The sequence below is a fragment of the Procambarus clarkii genome, chromosome 56, assembly GCF_040958095.1.
Source record: "Procambarus clarkii isolate CNS0578487 chromosome 56, FALCON_Pclarkii_2.0, whole genome shotgun sequence".
NCBI classification, from domain to species: domain Eukaryota; kingdom Metazoa; phylum Arthropoda; class Malacostraca; order Decapoda; family Cambaridae; genus Procambarus; species Procambarus clarkii.
The window spans coordinates 5,684,130-5,694,228 of record NC_091205.1 but is presented as its reverse complement, the minus strand read 5'-3'; the positions used below and the strand labels follow the sequence as shown (position 1 = coordinate 5,694,228).

The following is a 10,099-nucleotide window of genomic DNA, read 5'->3' as shown; positions in this document are numbered from 1 at the left end:
AGGACCACAGGATCACAAGTCCCGCATGCTGTCCGCTCGGCCGACCGGCTCCCTAAACGTTATTACTTGATTGCAAACTGTTTATTGCTCGTAGTGAGGATAGGGAGTCGGAAATAATTAAGCTATCTACTTCAGTGTTATCAAGAATTTCGAGTGCTACCAGTATTGCTACCAACTCGGCTTGCATTGTGGATGCCCAGTTACTAATTCGAATATTCCTTTAAATTGTGCTGCCATTAGGCTGATGAGCAATAACAGAACTTCTTGCCCTCCCTGTAGCTATATTGAGTGATCCGTCAGTGTATATGGTCAGTGCTATGTTGTTTTCAGCTTTTATATTGTGAATGTGTTCAATGGTGCTTAATTTAGCAGCAAGCTGAGCATGAGAATTGTTTGTGATTAGTTTCTTGGCGGGGTATGCAGGGGGTCAGGATGTCAAAAGGTACTATCTGCCAGGGTTATCTTGAGGTGATTTCGGGGCTTTAGCGTCCTCGTGGTCCGGTCCTCGACGGAGACCTCCACCCCCAGGAAGCAGCCCGTGACAGCTGACTAACACCCAGGCACCTATTTTACTGCTAGGTAACAGGGGCATAGGGTGAAAGAAACTCTGCCCATTGTTTCTCTCCGGCGCCCGGGATCGAACCCAGGACCACAAGTCCAGTGTGCTGTCCGACCGGCTTCCTAAAACATTATTGCCAACAGCATTTGATGTTCCCAGGCGGTCACCCATCCAAGTACTAACCAAACCCAACTTTGCTTAACTTCGCTGATCGGACGAGAAGCGGTGTTCTCAAAGTGGTATGGCCGTTGGCTTGGAAGGAAGTGCTGTACTCTTTCATCTGTATATACATCGTGCAGTCCCATCATTATAATATGAGTGGCTGTTATGACCACGCATACACCAGTATGATCATGTTGAGATTGGTGTATGAGTGTGCACAAACTATGCAGTGATATCTTGGCTGATAGCCTCGTATCACGAATATTGTGTTTTGATGTAATCTCATGTTACCATACATTATTCTTATTTTATGTATTGTCAACGTGTGACATACATTTCCAAGTCTATATTAATTCTGTATCAAAGTTGTATGCCATGTAATTTTGGCTATATATATATATTTTAGATGTCTAGTTATAGCAGAAGCCTAAAGTCATAGATTTGAAAAACATCCTTGAATGTTTATTGTAATGCTACATTAATGCTATATAGGTAACATTATGTGGACCATTTTGGAGAATGTATGCATTTAGTTTCCAGATGTATTATTCATATGTATACTGAGTAGATTCCATTTTAGTGTTATACCTTGCATTGTCCCATTGTCTGGACATTATATGAAATTATGGCACTGTGAAATGTTTTCTACTTAGACAATCTTTTGATACACATGTTGTATATATCTAATATATTTATTATCTTGTATGCATATGTATAAACAAAGGCGAATGTCGTTGAATCCTCTCTAACCCCCACTCCCCTCTCCCCCAGTGATGTACCAACTTTGCCAGTGTTACCATACCGTATCCATGTGATTTCTTTGTGTTCTTATTTGGTAATTCAAGATAATTTCCTTAATGTATTCAATTATCATTATATATCATTATGTAAGGTTCTGCTATATACTCTTTAAGCTATTATCTATTGAATTTTTTTTTTATCTTTATTTAAAAAAAATACAATATAAATTACATATACATAAGTGTTACAAGGCAATTATACATTACAATTCTTAGTGAACAAGTGTTTCAGTAGTACAGAACAAGATCTTTAGAAAACCCTGAATGTTATACTTATGCACCTATAAACGATTTACAAAAATTGGAGAATAAATTTACATTAAAATACAGGGGAAATTATTACATTTATATATATTTTATATAATTCTCAGTAAACCAATTTTCCATATCATCACCGAGCATGAGCCTTAAACCCCAAATGTTATACCTGATCCTGCCTCGCAAGAGCTTTAATAGACTCCACTACCTTGAACCATGAACCTGTCCAGTTAACCTTATTACACCAACTGCCAAGCCCCATCATACACGTTTTGTTCTTATTAATAACAGCACCTGTCGCTCGTTCAAAGTTGTCTAACTCATTCTGAACATTCACCACCGAGTCTTCTGTCGACACAAAAATAGTTGTATCGTCTGCATAACCAACAACAGGAAGTGTCATAGCATTAGGAAGACGAGGTGGAACAATAAAGTCATTGCTTGTTATTGCCAAGTACAGTGGCTCTTGAAATATAACATACAAAATCATTGAAAGGGGACATCCCTGACGTACAGATCTTTCAACTGAAAAAGGTTTACTTAAGACTCCATTGATACAGACGCTGCTCCAACACTGTTTATAAAGCATACGGATCCAATCAATAAATTCTTGTGCCACTCCTACCCTATCCAATATTTCTAATACAAACTGAACATCAACACGATCAAAGGCTTTCGACCAGTCGAGGTTTATCATGGAGGAAGGAACATTATTCTCAGACACATAATACACAACATCCCTAATTACATTATTACAATTGATTATAGATCTTCCAGGCACACCACAAAACTGTTCCTCGAGTCTCGTCGTGGACGTGGTGGTGAGCAGACGTGTTTTGATTCGCTCTGCTACTGGCGTCTGGTGGGTGGACGTGTTTGTCATCGCTGTTGGCCTGCGTGTTGACGGATGGGCGGATAACGTCACGCTGGGGGTGGTATATGTGCCATCATGGGCTCCTACACACCTCCACTAAAGCGGAAGGAGTCCATAGGACTCAAGTTTAGTTGTCATGCTGCTCCCGACCTTGTATCCAAAGCGATCTTCGATGTGTTACGGATCAAGCAGGAAGAAATATTTGGTTATCAACCACTGCCAGGGAACAGAGTGGTGTTGAAATTTGAAAACAATGTGGCGTTTTCAGAGTTTCTTAAGAAGTATGATGATGACATTATATGTTTACCTAATGGGAAAGGATCAGTACAAGTGATTAATTTGAGCAAAACGTTTACATACGTTTCTGTGAGGGATGCGCCATTTGAAATGTTGAATGGAACTATTGTACACATAATGGAACAATATGGGAAAGTGGACAATGTTCGTTTTAATAAATATACCTATGGCCCAGGGAAAGGGTGTTTTAATGGAACACGAACAGTAAAGATGGAACTTCACCGTAATATTCCTTCATCAATGTCAGTAGCAGGTCATTATATTAAGTTTATATACAATGGCCAAATGCAAACTTGTTTTAAGTGTGGGCGTACTGGTCACATGGCTGCGCAAAGATCGCTCAAGGCGTCACTGTTCTTTGATCTCTTTAGGCGAGCGGACCTGTTAGCGTTTAGTCCGTGATTTGTAACCTAAATTGGGTCGTGTACCTGCTAGATTTATACGCAATGTAACTGTATGTATTTATATGGATCATATCTGCTGTTATCCATTATGTATACCAAGTGTTTGAGGTTTTTATGTCTTTGTGAGGTAAGATTTTGAGGACCTTAAAAGTAAGGCCATGGTGCTCTGTGATTTTATTACCTCATTCCTCATGTGTTACTGGTAGTGAAACCGCCACCCTTTTATGGTATTGTCAGCATATAGGCACTAGTATTCCACTGCGCCAGACAAGTTCTTGGTGTCAGCTAGTGTTGGTTGATAGAGTTTACAGACCTGTATATGATGTATCATGCCCAGTTGTTGAGAAGCTGGTTATAAAGTAATAGTGTGTGATATTAGTAGAAGGTTTATTTTTTAATGTTGTGGAATGTTATTAATGCCAGTAAATTGGAATAATTGTTGCTAGTCTTTCACTCCCCTAGAACATTAATCTATATTTGGCCAGGCTATGTGTTCCAGTGATGCTGAAGGTTACTCCCTCTTAACAGTTAATTGGGGAGACCGTGACTCATAAGCGCATACTCCAAATTTTATAAATGGGATTTCATAACAGTGGCTGTTCTTTGAATCCATTTAGACTAGCTGGTTCCATTTCGTATGTGTTCTAACAGTTCAACTAACACAATGTTGTTTTCGTTATCATGCAGAAGCTTTAGTCCAATCATAAGATTAATTTCAAATGTTCTGTCTCGAATGCTAAGTATATTTAATTATTTCCACATGTTAAGAACTTCAGTAGTTATAGGACAGCCAAGTATAATTCTGAGTGCTTCATTTTGCATTTTTTCCAGTCTATCAATACTTTTGCCATTTTGCAGGACCAAAGCTGGTACATGATAGTCTATCAGAGACCTTATATATGTTAAATACATCATTTTTGCTATTCTAATATTAACACCGTACTTAGGGCTGTACCCCACTACAGTTCTGAGTCTTGAGTCTGTCTCTACATTGTTGATGTAACTTATTGACTGCAGTTGAGGTACAAGGGACAGAGACACCAAGGTATTTGAAAGAAGAGACAGCCTATTGGTATGTTATCTATCTTAAGTTATCGTAGTCCACTTTTGCGGTTGCCAATTTGTCTGTAAAATACCTTAGTTTTAGCAGCGTTGATTACAAGACCAAGGCTCTCACAAGCTGTATGTATACAATTTAAAACTGTTTGCATTTCGCGGTGGATTTTAGTATGTACAAAGATGTCATCTGCATAGCTGACAGTGATGTTTGCCGGACTAGTCGGAATTAATTTTAGTAAAACATTAATTAGAACATTAAACAAGGTAGGACTGAGTAGTCCTCCTTGTGGGGTGCCTAGTTGAATTAACTTAGTTTCACTCTTGTAGCCACGGAACAGTGCAGAGAACTTCCGTTTGGTAAGATAGCCCCGTATCCATTGTAATAATTGTCCACCTATATCCATCCTCGCTAATTCATACGTAATCACTTCCCTATTAGCAATATCAAAGGCATTTTTAAATCAAGAAACGTTGTGTACTTATGCCTTTTATCTCCATAAACAGTAAGAAAGATTGTGATACAGTTTTACCATATGTGAAACCTTTGATATCGAGTGACATGTGCTCTTTAACTCTATACAATAATCTATTAAGCACCATTCTCTCAAAAGTTTTGCACATGCAACTGGTCAGTGAGATGGGACGGAAAGCATCAGGCTGGCCAGGCTTTGGTACAGGTACAGTAAGATTGGTGGTCCATGATACTGGCAGTTGCCCAGTGACATAATTTGGATTAAACAATTCTTATAATGGGTTACCGGGTTCACAATGTAGGAGTCTTAGAATATCATAGGTGATACCGTCCTCACCAAGAGCAGTGCTACTGCCCCTAGAGCGGGCTGCATCCAATTCATAATCTGTAAATAGAACCCACATTCATCATGTTGCTTGCTCAACATGAAATTTAGGAGAGCATTCCTGTCTGTGAAACTCGCTTGCAATTTCTCCCTAGTGCTAGTTGGTAACATTCCAAAGCTGGAAACCTGAGCCCATTTTGTAATTAACTAATTGGCTTTCTGTAGCGGGTTTGAGTGTGAAACTTGTCTTATGTCAATAATTTTGTTTACGTCTTTCCAGGCTTTGCCCAGGGGAGTATGCAGGTTAAGTCCACTAACAAAACCGCGCGACCAGAAACAGTTTTAACATTTGAGGAGTTCTAAGGCTCTTATATGCTTTACCCGTCTGTCTAGCAATTGATTTAAGCTCTTTCAGTTTAGCATCATCATATTACTGGTTGTGTCTGACCTGCTTACTGATACGTCTTTATGTTTGGTGAGACTCACTATTTTTGATGGCCTCATAGGTTTTACTCACGAGGTCATCATAAAACTGTTGTACATTCATTAAGGCTCATAATTGTTATACCAATGTGCTATGCTGTTTACAAAGAATTTTTCTTGCTCTTTCCTTACTGTTAGCCTGCGTCTACTCAACTTAGTGCCACGTAGGTCAACGTTAGCCACGTGTATGTTAGCTGTTATGGCTAAATGGTCAGACATAAAGTCATCCATAATATCAGTCTCGTGAGTTGTGCATGACAGGTAAAAGCCAATGCACCTATCTAGGACTCCTCCATATATTTGCGTTGGTTGATTCTTACTGATAATTTGAACATCATCATATGCATCGAGAAGTGCCAACAATCTTCTCCCATTGGCGTTTGTGAGTTGATCCCCTAATTGTCTGTGTTTAGCATTTAAACCCCAATTAAGATCATAGGGTCAGTATGTCCAAAATTAGTTAGGTCGGTATACTGGAGGAAGCCAGTAGGTGCATAGCCATTCAAAACATTAAGTGTAGAGTTACCAACATGTACCCAGATTCAAGATATTGAAACCCCTCTCGTTGTTGGGCGGGAAGTGGCTCATGTGGCAGCGATTTTTTAACATACATGAGACACGTATTCTCTGATCTGGAATTATAACACTGATAACTAGGCAGAGTCTGTGGGGTTTTACCTGCGAGAGTTAGGGTTTCTTGGAGGCAGACAATATCTATGTCTTCAGTCATAACCTTATAATGGAGGTCAGAATACGTTTTCTAAGAGAAACAATATTCCAACTGAGTATCTTGATGACACTGTACCTGTTTTTATGAGTTTGAGAGGGCGCCATTGTTCATTTTTTTTTTTAGTTTATCAGTCTGCGTTTGCACAAGAACAAATAAATCTCGATACCTTTTGTAGAACATTATAATGGTGTCTTTTTCCTCTTCGGTCAGCACATCACCTGTCAACAGTTTTTTAATATTGTTCTGGAGGAACCATCTGGGATGTGGCGTGTGCGGTCTGATTATGTCATCCACGTCCAGTTCCACTCCTTCATTATCACTACAGGCATCACTGGTTTCAAATTGATCGTTATCATAATCGCTTTCATCATCATTTCCACTACTATTTTCCTTCAAGTAGAGTTTATCAGCACCTTTATTCACATCATGATCTCCTTTATCTTCATTAACATTTTCACTCTCACTGTCATTTTGTTCATGGTCATGGTCATTTGCATCGTGATACTCATCGACAATACTTTGCGTTTCAACGGGAAATAGTTGACCTCTGTACATAGTGAGTTACAGTGAGTGAGTTTATGTTGTTAATTAAGTGATAGTGATTTTTGTTGTATATGTTCGACCGAGTTCCCAGAATTTTTTTTAGTCCACATCGGAAAAGTCGTTAACTTTGATTAATTCATATTCGCGGATCACGTGTATGATCTGGGAATCATTAGGATTCCCGAGTTGATGCGAGTGATTTACCAGTAGGACGGTAGAATTTACGTTTTAAGACTTAGGAAATCTTTTGGTTGGAAACGTAGGTGGAAAAATTTATACGTCCAGCATGGGCTAGAATAGGATTTTTTGGTGAAAATTTGAATTTGCGTGTCTGGTTGTGTTCCAGGGTCGGTATTACTCTAAGTGCACGCAAGAGACGTAAATCTGAAATTAAGCATTGGGCAGTGATAATTATATTTCTGCTGAATTAAGTAATTTTTTCGAGAAAATCGTGCTGTGAAGTTTTCAAAGTCCATTTGAGGTGAAAACCTCTGATTTTGACGAAAATTCGAATTAATGAGTGTTGAGACCGCCCGAAGTGGCAGTATTGTTCTGTGTACATCACCAGTCATAAGCAATAGGGTATTTATATCTGGGAACGAAAAACCCATTTTTGGCGAATTAAGGGAGTTTTGCGATGTTTGAGTGATAGTTTTTTTCAGAGTTTAGAAAATTGAGTCCAGCAGTGAGTAAAAATACAGTTTTTCGGTGAAAATTACATTTCTTTGAACAGATATATGTCCTGGGTGTCTGCATTATTTGCTAGAGCAGTATATTAATGTAAAGCTAGTTATTGTCCTTCAGATATACAAATTTTGATTTTTAAGCCTTTAAGCGAAAAAACGCGGGACTTGTGTTTGTTTTAGCGCAACTGATCCTGCTCTTTCATTCTTCAGTGGCCACGTGGTTCACTTCAAGTACGTCTAGTGTACAAGTACTGTAAATATTCTTTATTAGTCCATCACGAGTGCAGTGCGTTAATTACTTTATCCTTTTAATTGATTTTATAAAAATAAGATTCTTTAATTTTTTTAACGTAAACGACTTAGTTTCGGTAATAGAACTGCGGATTATTTCACGACCTGACACGAGTGCGGGGCAGATGTTTCATTCATTTGTTTCACTTCAGCGATTCTCTTAATTAATCGTTGTATTTCCTATTTTTGGAATTTATATAGACTCTGTCTCTTTCTGAAAGAGCTGTGAAATTTTTTTTTTGTTATTTGCATAGATCTCGGTTGTAGTGAGAATCCGGGTCGAGTTGAGTTAAATGGTAGTTACAAGAGGCATGGCCCACCGGGAATTACAGGGAATGTTTAACCCAGACAGTGACCAGTCAGCAGGGATCAGGGGGAGTGCACACTTAGAGGAGAGCACCTCTTCCGATACTACGGTAGATCTGGTGGACCGCTCAGGTAACCCAGCTGGCGTTGCAGGTGGAGACTGTGGAAAGGTCAAAGGACCTGAAGTTCGTTATTCGGCCACGGATCGGGAGGCACTGGCAGTAGTAGAGTCAGTTAGGTACTAAATGCCCACGAATGTCACGCTAATCTCACGAACTTTCGGCCCACTAATTCCAGATTTTGTATAAGCCTGGTCCAGCACGTGTTGTGCCAGATACGTTGAGTAGAAATATAGCATCAGTGAAAATTAACCAAAATACTGAAACCATGAGAGAATAAACTGAGATACCATAAAATCTCAATTAGAGTTTGAGGTCCAACAGGATCTCCAACTCCACTTTCCGGGCCATCTCACTCGGTCTGGACATAACGTGACAGTTTATACCCAGATTTAGGAGAGTGACTTGGTCCTCAGTGAGGTAGATTCCTGCAAGTTTCCTGCGAGGGAGCCGGTCGGCCGAGCGGACAGCACGCTGGACTTGTGATCCTGTGGTCCTGGGTTCGATCCCAGGCGCCGGCGAGAAACAATGGGCAGAGTTTCTTTCACCCTATGCCCCTGTTACCTAGCAGTAAAATAGGTACCTGGGTGTTAGTACGCTGTCACGGGTTGCTTCCTGGGGGTGGAGGCCTGGTCGAGGACCGGGCCGCGGGGACACTAAAAAAGCCCCGAAATCATCTCAAGATAACCTTAAGAAGGTTCAGGAAGCCGTCTCTTGGTCGTGAATTGCCATAGATCCTCCATAGCACCATACTGTCCCCCGAGCTCAAAGCGGCAGTTAAGAGCCTTCGTGAGAACAAGGAGATAGTCGTCAGAAGAGGTGACAAGTCGCCAATATATGTCATTCTTAAAAAAGACGAATATCTGGCGAAAATGAACCTCATTCTCTCTGACCAAACTAAATTCCAAAGGGTAACGAAGGACACTACAGCCGAATTGAAGGCAAAGGTCAACAAATTGATCGAAACTATGAACGCCAAGAAATCTACCTACCAAAGATTATTGGAGAATATAAGCCTGGAAACGCGTATGGAAATGTCAAGACACATAAGCCTGGAAACCCACTTCGGCCAATCATTAGCCAGATACCCACACCCACGTACAGACTGGCGAAGCGACTCAACGGCTTGCTGACTCCTTATGTCCCTTGCACCTTCAGCCTGAAGTCTCCAAAGGAATTTGTTGACTTACTGCGGGGAACACAGGCCACAGGGATAAGAGCCTCATTGGATGTAGAATCACTGTTTACCAACGAACCTGTGGATGAAACAATCGGGATGATAGCGGACAGAGTGAATCGTGATCTGGCCTGTACTCCTCTTGACATACCAGAAAACATTCTAAGGAAACTACTCCAAGCTTGTAATAAAGAGGCACCCTTCTTGAGTCCGGATGGGCACATGTATAAACAAGTAGATGGGGTCGCCATGGGTTCTCCCCTAGGTGTCCTGTTTGCGAACTTTTACATGGGTACCATTGAACAAAAGGTCTCAGTCGACATGAACTTGAAACCGGCCATATACTGCAGGTATGTTGACAACATTTTTACACAGTTACCTGATGTCAGACATCTGCAAGAGCTTAAGGAGGCATTTGAGAGGAATTCTGTGTTACGTTTCACTTACGAGTTGGAGAAGGATGGGAAGCTGCCTTTTCTAGATGCAACAGTCATGGAAAGGAGTGGAGGTTGCCACACTGCAGTCTACACTAAGGAAACAAAAATAGGAATGTG

The 10,099-nt window shown here is 40.4% G+C and overlaps 1 non-coding gene across 1 annotated transcript; it reads right to left on the bottom strand.

Annotated features, from left to right (window-relative positions):
- Positions 1–693: 693 nt before the first annotated feature.
- On the bottom strand, positions 694–812 carry LOC123751752 (5S ribosomal RNA). The gene has a single exon (XR_006772131.1). It is a non-coding gene; the product is annotated as a 5S ribosomal RNA (ribosomal RNA).
- Positions 813–10,099: the final 9,287 nt, after the last annotated feature.